This window comes from Crocodylus siamensis, chromosome 2, assembly GCF_052110815.1.
Source record: "Crocodylus siamensis isolate JL-2025a chromosome 2, ASM5211081v1, whole genome shotgun sequence".
Classification (NCBI taxonomy): domain Eukaryota; kingdom Metazoa; phylum Chordata; order Crocodylia; family Crocodylidae; genus Crocodylus; species Crocodylus siamensis.
In genome coordinates this window covers 179,960,808-179,977,546 of record NC_143396.1, presented here as the reverse complement: position 1 = coordinate 179,977,546, position 16,739 = coordinate 179,960,808, and the positions used below count along the sequence as shown (strand labels likewise).

The 16,739-nt window shown below is 40.4% G+C and overlaps 1 protein-coding gene across 1 annotated transcript in view; it reads left to right on the top strand.

Annotated features, from left to right (window-relative positions):
- MOB2 (MOB kinase activator 2) overlaps positions 1-16,739 on the top strand; it is a 190,395-nt gene that overhangs the window by 40,275 nt on the left and 133,381 nt on the right. The gene's annotated exons all lie outside the window — the stretch shown is intronic.

Sequence of the window (16,739 nt, the reverse complement as noted above, 5' to 3'; positions counted from 1 at the left end):
TTTGTAGACCCAGGAAGGTCTGTCCTCAGCCAATTGACTTGGTGTTTGCAGTAGCCAGGTGGTCTCCTGACACAAGATCTCCATCCTGCAGCGGGCAGAATGATGCTATGATGTTGGTGAAGACAGCTTTCAGTTTAAGGACTGATTCACTGACACACAACTGCAGTTGACACATGGTTTTTGTTATTAAGGCTCAGTGCATGTCTACCTGAATGAAGGCAGAGCAGGGTGGCATCTTACATGCAAACTTGTTCAGAAAGGCATAAACTTTTGTAGGTGATGGCCTACTTCATTGCATGCTATGAATGGCATGTTAGAGCTAACATATGCCTCTGAGTTAGTCTTCAAGTCAGTGATCCTTAAATAGGGTGCTGTGAAATCTTTTCAAGAGTGCTGCGGGATGCCATACAGTGCTCACACTGTTTGGTGTGCAAACATGATTCACAAACTAAACCCAGAGATTTCAAATAGGAATTCATAGTATCAAAAACATTCTGGTCTTCCTTAGTTCTTTGCAATAGAAAAAATGTTCTGTTGTTTTTCTGTATTCAGAAAATGAGTGAAAACAAAAAGCTAGCAATTTCCTTGAGTTGCTTGGTCTAAGGTGGTAGTTTTCAGTCTTTTTAGACTTGAGGCACCCTTCTGTAATTTTGGAATTTAGCAGCACCCCACTTAAAGACTAATTTTTTTTGTCTTGCAGTGCCTACCGCCTTGCATCCTGCAGCACATACAAGGATCTTACAGGGTGGCAGGCTAGGCAGGTACCCTAGAGGGCTGGTGCATGGTGTTTGGCACTGGTAGGGGCTGCCTGGTGGGGCAGGTTGTGGAGCTTGCAAGTGAGTCCTTAGACCTCTGAAGGAGCTTGCAAGCAAGTCATTAGACCCCTGAAGGAGGCAGCTGTCCCTGCAGCAGGTGGAAGGAGGTGATGGTGGCAGCTACCAGTGGAGAGGCTAGTGCCAAGTGAAGACAGCAGGGGCAGAACCCTGCTCTTTCTGCTGTTTGCCCCCTCATTACCTGTCTCTACTTGAGGGAGGTAAGTGCAGCCCCTGCCATTGCAACTGCTCCTCTAAGGACTTGAATGAGCATATGCAGAGCAGCTGTTCCCTGTGGCTTTTCCCATCAGCTCCAGGAGCTTGGCCTCACAGGGGAAGAGCCCCGCAGGTGCTGTTCAGAGCAAGGGCAGTGGATTGTGCTTTCCAGCTCAGCTCATTGGCCTGCTCCTCCTGTGCTCCTGGAGCTAGTTAAGAGGGATGCAGAGAGTACTGCTGGGATGCTAAAGCAGGTGCAGGGTGCCTGGCATAGGGAAGAGCCAGTGCTAATCTCCTCTTACAGGGGCTGGATGTCATGGCACCGCAGCACCCTGACTGACAATGGAGCTCGGCACCGCAGCACCCTGGCTGACAACGACCACTCTAAATTGCCACCATGTGCTGCTCTGCCTTCATTTTAACACAGCTAACTGCCTTTCTCTACCTGAGTGAAGTTTAAGACTTCAGGCTTTAGAGGCTGTGAAGTGTTAATTTCTTCAAATCTTATTTAATATATTTAAAACCCTTTTCCATCTTGGCATGGCTGTAACCTTCATCTTACTGAAGCAGATTTTCAGCCTGTTTCAGGAAACATGCATGCACAGACCTGCAAGTCAAAGTGCTGCAGGGTGTGAAAGTAATTTGCCTTGTTCCTGTTCTGCACAGAGGAATGCCTTAAGACAAGTGTATCAAACATATGGCCAGTGTGCTGGATCTGGCCTGCAGAGCCGCATTATCCGGCCCCCAATGCTACCTGGGTCTGAACTGACCTGAACCTGGGATGCTTGCTGATTTTGCAGTGCGCATTCTGAATGGCTGCTCCAGGTCTTTATGGTTGCAATGTTTTCTGTTTGCCTTCAAAATATTGCTAAGGCTGATGTGTTTTCGCTAGCTCGCTGTGACCTTGAGGTCACCTTTTGATGGTTTATTTGCTCATTTTTTGAACAGACTATCCTGTAAAATGGTTTAAAATACACAGATGAAAAACAGTCACTGTTGTGTATGACAAAAGTGTTGCAAGTTTTGGTCCCTGTTAATCTGGGTTAGATTTTATGTTGCACTCTGGCTATGCAGCGAATGGTATTCATTTACTAATGGACAGGGTTGTTGGTTGGTTTGTTTTTTACTACCCTGTGTTACTGGTTCTTATTGGCAAATCTTAGGAGAAGCCAAGAACTAAATGGTCCTGGAGACTAACTAGTCCTCCTTCCCATAGCTGAAACAGTCTCAAATGCTTTTGTATAGAAACTAGACCTGGTACTGCTTTTAAAATATCTGTTCTGAGAGATGTGCGTGCACACACTAATTTAATTTAACATGTTGTAATGAACGGAATAAGGATATCAAACAAAATGTATCAAATGGGTATTAATTCCAATCAGTATTTGAATAAATGCATCACAGAGGAGAAGGCTTTTTGCAAACTTAATGCAACAAGACCTCTCCCTCCCCAAATGCCCCTACACATACACACATGGGCATGGACTCTGATGTAAGTACAAAGTAATGAGCACTTAAGACAAAATATGCAACGGATGTAAGAAAATGACCTCTCGGAAGCTTTCCAACAACCCAGATTAATCTTTGCAGTGGCTTAAAGGAGGAACTGTGTTCATGATGTACACACGGTCAGTAGCCTTTGTGTGGGATCTTGCCAGTCAAATAGGAAGCATATTTTTAAAAAGTGATGTTCTGAACAACTCTTACACCACTGTCTTTTAGTAGCAAGTCTTGTGGTAAGGCTACAAGAAGGACTGTTCTGCAGAGTAGTGAGGAATCCAGGCCGCCTTACTGTTTGGCATGGCAGCTGATGTGCCAGATGTGAGCATGTACTCCACTAGTATCATCAAACCCTCCTGAGTAACCTAAACAGAAAGATTAAAGGACAGACCACTTGAGGAAGCAAGTTGCTACTTCTGTGTTTCACAGATGTTCTGGGCTTCCCAAAAACCACATTTGTGTAGACAGAATCATTTCTCTAAACAAAAAAGAAGCTGACCTTTTTTTTTTTTTGTCCAGGTTGTCAGAACTGCTTGTGTTCGAATTTGACTATGTCTTAAGTAGCAACAGTGTTGTTGCTCAAAGGCAAGGGTGAGGTGGTTATGTGAAAGCCCATATTTTTAAACTGTCAAAGGTAATAGTCCAATTTGTCTCATCCTGTACATCATTCTTTATATTTAAAAAAAAATATCAACATTTGGCTATGGAAATACTACTCCAGATTAGATTGTTTCACCATGACGTTCTTCAGAGTTTCTGCTAAAGTTGGCATAAGAATGACCCCAAAGATATTTAGAAATGTTCATAGTTGAAATGGTCACAGCTGTTTTTATTGAGTATAATGGGTTGTTTCCTTCCTTTTAGATGCTGTTTGGGCAGATATGCCAGTAGGACAACAGGGTGGGCAGACTCAGTGGACACTCTTACGTATGTTGTGGGGGTGGGGGCAGTGCTTTTAATTAAGTGGCTCCAAGAGTTGTTCTAATTAAAGTGCTGCCGTGCCTCATGTATTGGCCTCCCTACATTTCCAAATGGCGACAGGGGGCCTTGATCTAAAGCTTATTTGACAAGCCTGAGTTCAAGTGCCCCAATGCTATTTTTAAGTGCAGAGATGCTCAGACATGAGATGCAGGAGGCTGCTGGAGTGTGGTATTTGCCACGCCCAAGCAGACTCAATTTATTGAGTCTCCTCCAATGCGCTGCAATTCTGGTGCGTCGGAGGAGCCTCCACACTCATGTATAGGTGCCCAGAGAGCTTTACCAGTCCAGTAACTGCTGGTGTTCCCCCCCTCCCCCAATCCCCCGGGCCCCTCACTCATCACCTTCCCATCTCTTGCCTGAGCTGGAAGGAGGGAAATGTGACATCACCAGATCCCTTGGTTTCAGCTAAGTCCTAAACAACTTAAATGGGAACTTGCGGTCCCTGCTGTCAATCCCTTGCTTACATTTTGTTTTCCTTCCTCACATTTATTTCTCCTTTCTGTATTTCTCTTTTTTGCCTTTTGTCTAATAAGAGCTGACTTGGTCATCCAAGACAGCTTCACTTCTTGCAATAGTGGTATGATTACATCGTGAGAATGGGAAGGTAAAAACAACCCACGGCTAGTAAAAAACGGTTCAGGTCTTTGACTGACGAAGTTGTCTGCTGTGCCTGTAATTTCTTAGCAGCTAGATCATAAGTCGGAGAAAGCATCAGAATCCAAAACCTCATCCTGTGTCTTTTTATTACCCTTTTTTCTCTCTCTCTCTGGTGTTTGTCTTGTTTTACTTTTCAAGAAAACAGGGTTAGGCTTTTGCAGTAGTCCAGACTTTTTTAAGAGAACTCTTTTGTGCTCTTCCCAGGAAGAGGCGTAATACCATTTAAAGACTCTAAAAGGGCTTCTGATGTATAGCACTACATCCAAGAGAAATAAGTGTTTAAACAGCTTGCCTTCAGTGATGTAGTTCTAAATGCTTCGACTAGTTCACCTTTTTCTGTTTTCAGAAAGTGTAAGACTTAGCAATGGAAGTGGTTAAAAAGAAGCAAATAGTTCATAACTTGACAGAAAACCATGTATGACTCTGTGGCTAACACTGTGCCTTTTTCACTAGCATCTTATCACGTACTGAGCATGGAGCACCCTTTTCTTGCAACAGAAGCCCAGCAGCAGAGGTCACAAAATCTATTTTTAATAAAAATTTACAGTAAGCTTTTCAGTGCATTCAATTGCAGTGGATTCCATAGAGCCCTATGTTCACCTCTGATGTCTAAAATGGCTGATTTGGAATGATTATTCTCTTGAAGTTCCCCAGGGAAGATTCCTGTCTCCTGTGCATAGTGGCTTGTTCACGTACAAGCATTCTGGTTTTGTTGAACACCTTGCCAAGGAGCTTTTTCACTTGTTTTCTAAAAAGTCTAGTTCAGGTCCTTTTTTTCCTTTCAAAATAGGACTTCCTCTGAGCAGAGGGAAGGTGTGCTGTTTTCGAGTGCGTTGTCTTGTCTCTTCCTGATTTTTATGAGGGTTGGTTAAAGGAGGGCTTTTTATTTACAACCAGACTTCTTATTGCCAAAGTACAGAAATAACATATGAAGTGGTGAGATGCAGCTCATCAGAACATAACATTTCAGCGAAGGAACGGAGGCGTTTACCTAACAGGAAACTATTCTCTCAACTTGTGCTTTGCTTTTGCCTTTTATTTAATCAGTTGTCATAAGCTGACGGTTTCAAAGTGATCTATTAGCTTCAAAGGCAGACAAGGTTGTTTGGGAAGATGTGATATCTTTTATTAGATCATCTAAATAGTGGGAAAAAATTGTTCTTTGCAAGCTTTCAGGCACAAACACCATTCTTCCTTTTGTGCCTGAAAGTTTGCAGATGACATTTTTTTTTCCAGCTATTGAATCGGTCTAATAAAAGATATCACATCTCCCCAAAGAGCCCTGTCTGTCTGTGTCCTTAGACCAACACAGCTACAACCAACAACCCCATAGCTTCATAGTGCTTTGCAGACTTGACACGATGTCGTCTGCAGTGCAGTTTCAAAGTCAGGGTTTCTCCATTTCCTAGAAGGGGAAAAGTGAATAGCTAGGATGGGAGGGGGGCTCAAATGGAGATCTGGGTAAGTTTTGAGGTTGGAACTCAGAAATTCCTAGTTTCTGTCACATCTATTCAAAAGTTAGATTGCATGCCATCAAACATATGGTGAAGGTAATTGGTTTTAAAAGGGATGCTGCTTTGAGTTTTGAGAATGGGAGGAAGTAGAGCATTATTTCTTGTGGTTGTATGAGGAGACTCTGTGGATCTGCGCTGTTGTGTAATTGATTAGAAGTTATGTCAGGTGCAGGATAAGACTAGTGGAGCCGCATGCTTTTATTTTGTTTTGTATGTGTCATTTAGAAGGTTCATATCCAGGAGACCAAAACTACAGTGTTATAAATGGATGGGTGAGGTCATCCCCTTCCTCTCCAGTCACCCTGGTTAGCTTTTCTTTCCCGTACTTTTGCACTTTCTGGGATTTTTCCACTGTTCTGGCTGGACGTAGATTTTCCATTCCAAGGGCTAAAAGATGTTGCCTAGTCTGTCTAGGAGTTTTGGAGGATGCCATCCACTATATTTTGCAATTGTCTTTATATAATGACATAAGGAGAACCTATTTATTACTGTTCATGGAGAAACTGATAAATTTCTCTCCGTTTGAAAAATGTAGTCTGGCTTTTACAGCAAACGGAACCAAATTTTGGTAAACAGTCTTGCAATTTTTGCTTATAAGGCTGAGGTGATTAGGGTTAAATATCCTTTATTACTGATATGAATGATAAATTTTAACATTAGACTTGATTTCATTGTCTCAATTGTGGATCTGTGTACAGCAATATTATAGATTTGTCTTGATTTACTACTATATTTTATATTGGTTTTTATGTTGGTGGGCTCTATTTTTAGTATAATATTTGTAGTTCAGTTACTTTGTTCGAACTTATTTATATTATGGTTGTATGTATGTTATGTTGTTTTTGGGAGCATGACATTTAGCCAGAATCCTTTAAAGGAATTGAATTGATGGTGAGGCCAGTGCAATGCACCTTGCTGGTCTCTTCACTTTTGTCCTTAAAGACACTTTTTAGGAAGTCTTAAAACAATGCTCTGGTATTGCTTAGAAGGCATCTCATAGGACAGGGGTCAGCAACATTTTTGAGCAGAGTGCCCAAAACATCCTTGGTACCCTTGCAGCCTTGACTTGTAAGAAGATGTCCAGGGGTGGATGACAAGGGAGCTGCAAAGGGCCTGATTCTTGTTGTATCAGCACAGTGCCAGCCTCTTCCCCACCATCTGCCCCAAGGCATGTGTACCAAGTAAAATGCCTTCACTTGCCTTCTACTTCTGCCATAGGAGGATAGATTGCATCTTGAAAATATGGTCCACTCTTATGAGAAGAGAATTCCATGTATGTAAGTAGTCTCAAAGTATTTAAATGTTCAGGGGGGCATCTAAGGTAATGTGGTTCTAATCCTGTACTGAGGCCTGTAGACCTGCTGTATTAAAAATGTTAAATGGGCAAGCCTTGAGTTTGGGTGGGACCTGAGTACAGTATCTTCGTGATAGATTTGAAAGGAAGGTGATGTGGATCTCTGAGGATCCAAACAACTTAATTTTTCCTCCCCTGGCAAGCAAGGTTCTTTGGTTTGATGTGATATCTTTTATTGGACCAACCAAATTGTTGGAAAAAGTTCTTTGCAAGCTTTCAGGCACGTGCACCCTTGTTCAGGCAATGGGAGACTTTTTTTTTTTTCCTCTTCTCCCCTGACTTTCATGTGTTGATTTGTGGCAGGTATTTCCATCAGTCAGATTACCTGGACAGTTCCTGTTTTGTTGGCATCGTGGTTTCTAGGCTATAAGTTTGTCAGTTCAGTGTAGTTTTTTGCTCTCACATGGTGTTGACTGCTGACACAAGTCCTATCTAAATTATCTTGACCTCTTATTTAGTTTACAGTGTTCTACACATCTTTAAAGGTGTGTATTTTAAACTAATGCCATTGGTCAGACAAATCAACATTATGTACATATAATGTTGACTTGTCTAACCAGTAGCATTAGTTTTGTTTTTCAGTTGGCTCCTTTCAGTCAGTAGCACAACTTGCTTTTATTTTTGTGACCTTGCAAAACTTTACAGTTGAAACCAGATATAAAGTTAAGCTCTAGCTTTTTGCTGAGCTTCCATATCCTGAAACTTTTTAAGGTGAGGAATCTTGCTACTTTCACATTTTGTGCTTTTGTTGAACATGAGATTGGGTGCACATTTACTGTCAATGGTTAGAATAGTAAGTAAACTTGAAAGGAACATGACTGCTAGTATTTGCCCTGCATACACTGAAAGTGTTTTACTCTTCTGCTGTAGAAAGAGCTTCTGAACAAAAAGTCAACGTGGACGTCAGAGAGGCTATTCTTTGTAGCTTGTACTGTGGCTTTGAGCGCACAGTGTTTTGTTTTGAATCCTTTCCAGCATGCTGGTGGGAAGAATTGAATCCCTCTTTGGATGCTAAACTAATGAAGATGGCATTGCACTTGGCCTTTCCAGTATTTCCATTTTTAAGCTTCAGCTGGTGCATTTTTAGATCAGTAATTCTCAACCAGGATGTCCTGGCTTTCTAGGGTGCTTTGAGATCTTTTCAAGTGTGACATGTTAGCACTGTTAGGTGTGCAGACAGGATTCACAAGGTATACTCAGAGATTTCAAATAGAAATGCATAGTGTCAAAACCATCCCAACTTGTTGGGGTGCATCCAGACGAACATACATGTGTAGTTTGCAGCACCTCAAACCTGTTTGTGATGCCGCAAACCATACACAGCAAATGTGCAACTGTGTACCATGCTGCAAATTTGCAGCTTGGTGCCAAAATTTGATACTGGGATATTCCAGTAGTTGTATGACCTGAACAAGTCCTGCACTACATAATGCTAGCTGTGCCACTGCCCTTTTATGTTCTTCATATTTGTGTTGCACGTTCCCTCAAATGCCCTGTTTTGAAGAAGCCTGAATGAAGTTGCTGCTTTAGTTTTTCCCAATAGATGAGAGATGCATGGAAGCTAGTGCAAGTTGGGTGTGTTAAACTGTAAGGTCCAAATATTTTGTGATTCTGTATTTCAAACAGATTTTGTAATACTAGAATACACTTACAAGGAAGATGTGAACTTGTGACATCTAGATGCTTCAGAGCCACAGACATAGAGTAATTCTGTTGTCAGTCTCTGGCAGAAAAAACATGGAATTGGGACTTGGATGAGGGAAATGTTAAGCAGTTCTTTTGCCAAGACACTATGATTTTTTAGGATAAGAGTAGTCAGTAGATCACTCCTATAGATGTACATGGCTGTCTTTTTGATCTGCCTGATAACATAGAGATGGTCTGTAGGGACTTAAAGTCTTGGGGTGGGGGGTATTGCTTTACATGTTCCTCAGATCAGGTTGAAGCGTTGCTGGCTGGCTCCTTAGTTTTGCTTTGTTATACTAAAAATGAGGACAAGCCCACTTGAGTCACCTTTCATGATAATTAGGTGAGATTCACCCAGTTCTCAGGTGGAAATTGCTTGAGTGAGCCTATTTCAATTGACTATTTTTCTTTCCTTCCATGCAAAATAGCAGGCTTATGTCTACCCCCTTTTCCATCTGATTTTTCTATCTTAATTTTGTGAGGAGTCTGTGTCATACTAGTAAACAAGGTACTAGCTTGTTATCTCCTTATCTGTGGCCTAGAGATGTGAGTGTGGTATTTGGGTATCACTCCAGTTTTACTGCTGCAGGTTTTCAGGCTTGATGGAGTGACAGAAGTGGATACAGGCTAGTCCTTTAGTCAGCCACCTCATTTCTCTGTTGCTGAGTTCTGTCACTTGCTATTGCACGTTGCAAGGATACTTGCTTTGGTGTTTTTAGTCAATTTGTACTTAATTTGCACAATATGCTAATGGCTAGATTTCTAGAAAAGGTGGAGATCATAACTTTATATTGATTTGACCACAGGGGTGTCTTGACATGCAAAGGAGGTGATGGAAGAAGCATAATATCTCAGAGCTGGAGAATCCAAGCAGATGGATACCTCAGCTAAAGGGTGGTGGTGGTGGTGATGATGATGATGATGAAGCATGTTGGGGCTGCCAAGTGAAAAGTACTGCTGTAGTAACATCCCTCTGAGCTTGCAGACAACTGTGGTTGAGACTTGTGCATACTAAAAAAATAGCCAGATCATGTCTAGCAGGTCTGTCACATTGTGGTGATATGGCCATTTTGTGATTTGTTTAATATTGGAAGACAAAATTAGCAATATTTATTTTGATGAAGTGGTAGTTGTAGTCTCTGCTCTTTTTTCAGAATTCTTTTAAAAATACTTATTTTTTAGTTTATGTGAGGCAAAATAAAAGCCATTCTTAATGGATGAAATGTGCAAACATTGTAGACTTGTGCTAATTCATAGTGCAGTAACTCTGCACTGATTATATCACATCACTAATAACATGCTGACAGCACTAAGGTAAAGAGAACAAAAGGACCTCACAATATGAAGAATGTTAATCGTCTTAATTAAACCTACAGTGTTTATAAGTTTAAGTGAGGACAGGGTGAGAGTATATGGTCATGGAGCTGTCACATTTGCTTCACAAGTAGAATAAAGAAAACAGTCTTTTTTTTTTTTTTTTTTAAGTTGTGCTATAGGCTTTTTGAAAGAAATTGTTGATGCAACTTAACTAAAAAGCAGATTTTCTTGAACTGGGGATGGTTCTACACAAAGTTGGAAAGCCAGTTTTTATAAGTTAGAGGTTCTTAAATGTATTGCGCATATAAAAGGGAGTGTTTTTGGTCTACCCATCTATGTGTGCTTTGTCATTGAAATTAATACTTTGCATCCTTTTGCTTGAGCCATAAAATCTAGGAAAGAGGACAAGTGAGATGAATCTATGCTATTTCTTAAAAGTTTTAGACTGCTGGCCATCATTATCATATCTGCATGCCTTCTTTGTCAAATCACTAGCAATTGGAAAGTGTACTTTGGGAAGCTAGAAAACTTCCTTTTAGGGGACATGGTAAAACTCTTGACTTCTTTGTGGGATTATTGGTTACAACCATCAATCCTCCTGGATCATGGTGTATGCGTGAGGGCTACACAGACTTTCAATGTATATACCTTTGATAGAGGAGTGGAGGCTGCCCAGTCCTTCCATCCTCCCTTTAGGCTATGGAGACAGAATCCAAAGACCAGGCTGAGTCCAGATGTTTGGTGCCTCCATGACTAGTCATAGAAGTGTCTGGGAATTGAACCCAGGTCTCCTCTGTGGTAGACAAGGATTCTACCACTGAACTACAGGGAACCCTGGGATTATTGGTAGGGACTGGGTATTGAAAGGAGATTGGAGATGTGAACATATGTATAAAGTTGCTTGTTAGAATTTCAGAACCTGTGGTAGAGTTAGTATCTTTTATTTGACCAGCTAAATTTTTGCAAAAAAAATTTTTAATTGCAAGCTTTGGGACACGAGCACCTTTCTTCAGGCATAGGAGAAAAGATTGCACAAGTTTTCCTGAGTAGAAAAGAAAGTTCATATTTCATAGGAGAGTTGAAGGTGTTGTAAAATCTACTGTTTGGAATAGTTTATTTTATATACAGATTTAGGCTTAGAGAGAAGTTGGAATAACTGAATACCTGACATATTTTAGAGTTTGGTGCCCAAAAAAGAATATATATAGTCCAATCTACAGTTCAGACACGTCTTCCCTAAGTGTCAGAATATTTTACAGGTAAGGATACGGATTATCATTGATATTCCAGGAGAGGTGTTAATAATTAAATTGGAAAGCAAAGAAAGAATCTTTAAAGTACAGGCAGCCCTCGACTTACGACGTTTCACACTTACGCTTATAAATTGACACCCTGTTTCAACTTTCTGATGACAGTTTTGACTTTACAATGCTTGATCTGACGCCACGCCACACCCCACCAGCAAACAAGTTCAGCGTGTTGCCTATCTCCCTGGAGAACATCTGTTCAAATTTGCTTGGACGCTTTGTTTACAAAAGCTGGCAAGACTCCAGAAAAACCTGCAGCCAGGACTCCTGAGAAGACTTGAGCCAAGAGCTCTTCAAAAAGTCCAGCAAAGTCACCTCAAAGAAGTTCTTCCAAATCAATATGATTGCTATTTACAATATAAATACATTAACGTAGCTATAATACTCATCTATAATTGATCGAGTACAAAATTCTGGATTGTTTGGTGAAAATAGGGTATTGGGCCTTCATTCAGGAAACAGTGCCCCATTTATAACTGTTTCCTATGTGAAAATCAGTTCTGACTCAAACACGGTTTTCAGGAACCAATTGTGTCATAAGTCCGAGGACTGTCTGTAGAAGGAACCCATCCTTTGTACAGACCAGTCTTGCTTGATGAGAAATCTTGGGACATACCACCTTTTGCAATGGTGAAGGAACACTAAGGTGGAAGCAGCACTTTTTGTTAAGGGGCTCAATATTTTTCATGCCCAGTGAGGGTTCTTGGTGCTGCAAAGGAGCAGGCCTTGTTTTTTTTCTTCTCAAGTGAAAGCATCAGGCCCTTATTTTCTCCCACCAGCTGCACAGAAATTTCCACTTGTTGATCTTTCAGTCATTGTTGACAAGTGAAACCAAGCACTGGATGCTGAATTAGTCTATCACTCCAGCATGATGTAATCTGCTTTCTCTTAGAAGCTGACTCCATGGCTCACCAGTTATCCAGCTGGGAGAACAAGCTAACAGCTCCCTCTGCAGCCACCTCATTGCCAATGCTTCTACATGGATTCGCTCATTATGATAGGTTGGGGTGTTTTGGATGATTTCTAGGGAACGGAATCAGCCTGCAGCAATGGAAACTTGCAAGTGCACAGAGTGTTCTCTCATTGAATCTGAAGATTTTCTGCTGGATGCTGCCAGCTGGGATCTTGGGCTGAGGGCTGAGGTTCAGGCTTTCCAACCTCCAGGCCAGCAGACATGCAACAACGTATGTACAAAGTGACATGTTCTGCTTTGCTGTGCTCTGACCCATGTACTTGCATCTTTTTTTTACAAGTTCAGAGACTTCAGAAATGTTCAGCCGTATGTTCTCTAATATTGCAAGCAGACTTACTATTGTGCTGGTGTCTCTTTCTGCTGTAAAAAAGGAATGCTTGCCTGTCAGGCATCTTAAGGTTGTACTGAACACCTAAAACCTAAGAAAACACCAAGTAATACACTGAAATGTGGAAATTTGGTTTTCCTTGTGTCTAATTAAAACAATGGGATCATGCATACTTAGTCATCCCCAGTATTGGATTAGAATGAATTATATGAAACACATTTTATGGTGAAACCTTTCAGCATTTTAAAATTTAAGGTCATCTTATGTTATAATAAAATTGATCTAGATGAGTTGCAAACAAAAATTAAGTTAAATGCCTGAATTTCTTTCTTTTTTGAGTCTAAAGTTAGTGGCAAACAGTAAATAATGATATTCCTCCTTTTCCTCCCCCACCCTCATTAAGAGTACTTGGAATGAATTCCAGCAGCTGCTTGCACAAACTCCTAACTATAACAATGCCCCAGGGATGGTTTAAATTTCATTTTGGGGAGTGGTAGTGTGAATAACTTGCAGTTTTTGCTGTGTTGTTAATCAGACCTGGATAAACTTTTTCCATGCAAGTTTTAATTAGTGGAATTTGTTATGACTTTCTTCATAAGGAGGTGCTTATGTTGATTTAGATGTGTACTAGTACAGTGGACTTTTGTTTATGTATAGAAAGAATGCAGTTAGCTGTTTTGTTCCATTTGTTTTAGCAATAAATGTTCATGAGGTTGTCTATTACTATATTGTGCCTTGTAGTGTGTGTGTTTTTTCTGCATTTCATAGAAATCATAGAAAATTAGGGTTGGCAGAGACCTCTGGAGGTCATCTAGTTCAACCCACTGCTCAATTCAGGACTAGCTGGGCCTTAACAGCTTCTAGTGAGGGAGATTGCACCACCTCTCTGGGTAATCTATTCCTGTCTTCCTAGTGAAAAAATTTTCCTAATATCTAACCTAAACTTCCTTTGCTGTAACCTGAGGTGACCATTCTTGTTATGTTATCTGCCACCACTGTCTACAAAACGGGAATGATCTTGGATCCTAGCAGGAATTGTCCTAGAAAGCTCGCTGTTTGAATAACATGGGGACAGGTGCTTTAGAAAGAAGTAAGGATTAGAAGTAATAGACATTACAGGAAGGAGCACTTTTATATATTCAATAAATTTTTATATATTTATGATTTCCATTCTGTTGAGCAGATAAAGGTTATCATGGGTGGCTTACATGACGAGCTTTTTCTGTGCACATGAGAAGTACAGCCTTGTGTTTGAATTGGTAAGAGGTGTGTAAGATCAGTATTATGCATATTTTAATCTTCATGTAATTTTCATCTACAAGGATAGTTCTTGTTTATTTGGGAATAGCTGTATTCACTGTAGACTAGCTTGTTATTGACTTGCTGATTAGCTCTGAGATTTTCCCCTGACCCTGCTGTCTGTAGGAAGGTGTGAAAATATAGAGTAATGTATGCTTTGATTATGTTGCTGTCAAATCATGGTGGTTTCCTTTTTCCCCCCCCCCCCCCATGTTATGTTTTCTGTATTGCTTGCTATCTGAGCACTTCAGATGCTTTGCAGAGCAGGACTCGAGTAGATTATTTTTCTTTTCTGAAGGATGTGCTAAACATTGGTTTTACTAGAGCGGGATGCATCTTGTAACATGGGTGTATGTGAGAAGTGCCTGCTCGCCAAAGATAATCTAATTATGATGGAGGCAGTAAGAAGAGATTTCAACGAAAACCATTTATTTTTATACGGTACATGGTACAGTTCTAATATTTGAAATAAAGCTGGGTCATTTAATTACCTATCGAGTTGAGTATTCAATGTTAACTGGTAGCATTAGCATAAGGGTTTTTTTTTCAGCATTGATAAAGTGACCAGTGCATGTATGATGTAAAAGGTGGTACATTGGCACAAATCACCCACTGCAGTAGAGACTGAGTTCAAACTTGGGTCCTAACTCCTCTTTTCACTTGCTTGGAATTTCCTGTTGGGAAATCCCTTTGGGGTTAAATTTTCCTTCCTTGCTGTGTAAACCAAAGATTAAGTTTTTTTTGAGTTTTTGTCTTAAGCCTAAAATATATCAGTTCCACTATTTGAATTATTAGCTTGATTGCAGGTGTTGGGACAGAAGGGATCATTTTTCTCCTTGCTCTTCAGGTTTAAGAAATCTTTGTGTTTGGATAATTCAGCCTTAACTTTTGAATGTCTTTGCTGCTTAACTTTGTCATTGCTAGTATTGTATTTAAGTGGATACATCTTTTTAAATAACATGTCATTGCCTGAATTTTTCCTACCTGTGGTTCAGAGAAATATTAACTATTTTGAATAATAAGTTGCTTTCAGTAAATTTGATGTTGTCTCTGAAATATCTTCATGCTAATTGGAACATAATTATAAGTATACAAAATTGGTAGTGTGACTTTAAGACATGGTTCCTTTAGTGAACTGCTGTTTTTATGTAGGACAGCTAATGACATTCAGTGATGTGGTCATGCAACAAGATTATCTTAGGTGGCACATGTACACATTGTGTGTTCCCCTATGCTCCCTTTGTTTGTAACCACCTTTTGCTGCATCATATACTTTGTAACTATCTGGGGCAGGACCCATTTCTCAATTGTGTGTACAGTGCCTAGCACAAAGGGACTCCTTGATCTCTGGAGCTTACATAAGTTGGTATGATATCAAGTGCTGTAGAACATGTATGGAGCATTTCTGCAGAAACTTTTAGGTGTGTACAGAAGTCACATATTTTGCCATTTTAAAGTGCTCTATTGCCGTGACTTAACAGAAGTGCACAGTTTTGCAGCAATTAAAAAATGGGTACAGTGCTTTAAATTAACCCTTGTTTAAATGAGGCATTAAAGTTCACCAATCACTGAACTTCTGCCATGTTTAAGAACGCTATAACTTTATAGTCTATAAAAAGTGTTTTAAATTAAAGTGCTGTACGTAAAGCATGCATGGAGCACTTATGTACATCCTTTTGATGATAGTTTTGCAGCCTGTGGACTTGTAGCTTCTACTCTGAAAATTCACCATCTAAGGGAAAAGATAGCAGCAGTAGCTGACTTAAGACAAGGAGTTCCAGCAAAAAGGGGGAAGTAAAGTACACACTTCTGTATAGGAAAAAACTAAGAGGGCATAGAAGTTAACACCAGTTGTTTAGGCATGGATACTTTTTTCTCGCTAGGGGGCAGCACTGGCTCAGTTAATATTCAAATACAGAAACTTGCATTAAATCTAAGCAGTATATTTGGAAGAGTGACTCTAGGCCATCCTTACATTTATTTGCATACTAGCAAGCATGGTGTGTGTGTTTTCCTTAAATGTCATTTAAGGTTTGTTTTTAAAAGGTTGCTAGGAGGAGAGGGGGGAAGGAGGAGGGGATGTATGGGTAGAAGAGCTTCTAGCACTCATGGGTGATATTCTGTTAAGACTGATATTAGAAGACAGGGGAAGTTTAACTGTTTGCCTTTCTTGGGCATTTTAAAGTTAAGACTTCCATCTTTTCATATTACCTACCCTGGATTAGTTTTCTGCAGAAGTGGTGAAGTAGATATCTGTTCACAGTCCCACTCCTCTCATGTCTAAACAGAACAGACCATGTTTGGAAGCATGGTACTTGCAACATGAGTTTACTACTGTTTGCTTTGCTGCCACAAAATAAAAACAAATATTTGTCATTTGGGAGCTTATTCCACTACGTTGTAGATGTAGGGGAAGTGCAAGTTCTAATGCTGAGCAAAGGAAATCTTCCATTAAAGCAGGGAGACAGTTGGGCACCTGGTAGATGGTATAAAGAAATGCATCTGGTGGCTCACTGTACCACTGTAAGCTATATTCCATCGCCTCCACCCCCCCAGAGCTACTTCCTTGTCATTTCAGGTATTTTCTGCAAGGTGAAAGCTCTTTACCCAGAGATCTTTTCCAGTTGAGCAATAAGCAGAGAAATGGCCGGGAATTCCTTGAAGGAAGAACAAGCTTGTAGTGACCATTTGAAAACTGTAGAGATGCAAGGGAATGGCGGGGTTTAATGGAAAAATGTCAGAAGGATGCAATGTATATTTTGAATTTCACAAGGGCGTTGCTCACTGGAACTGGC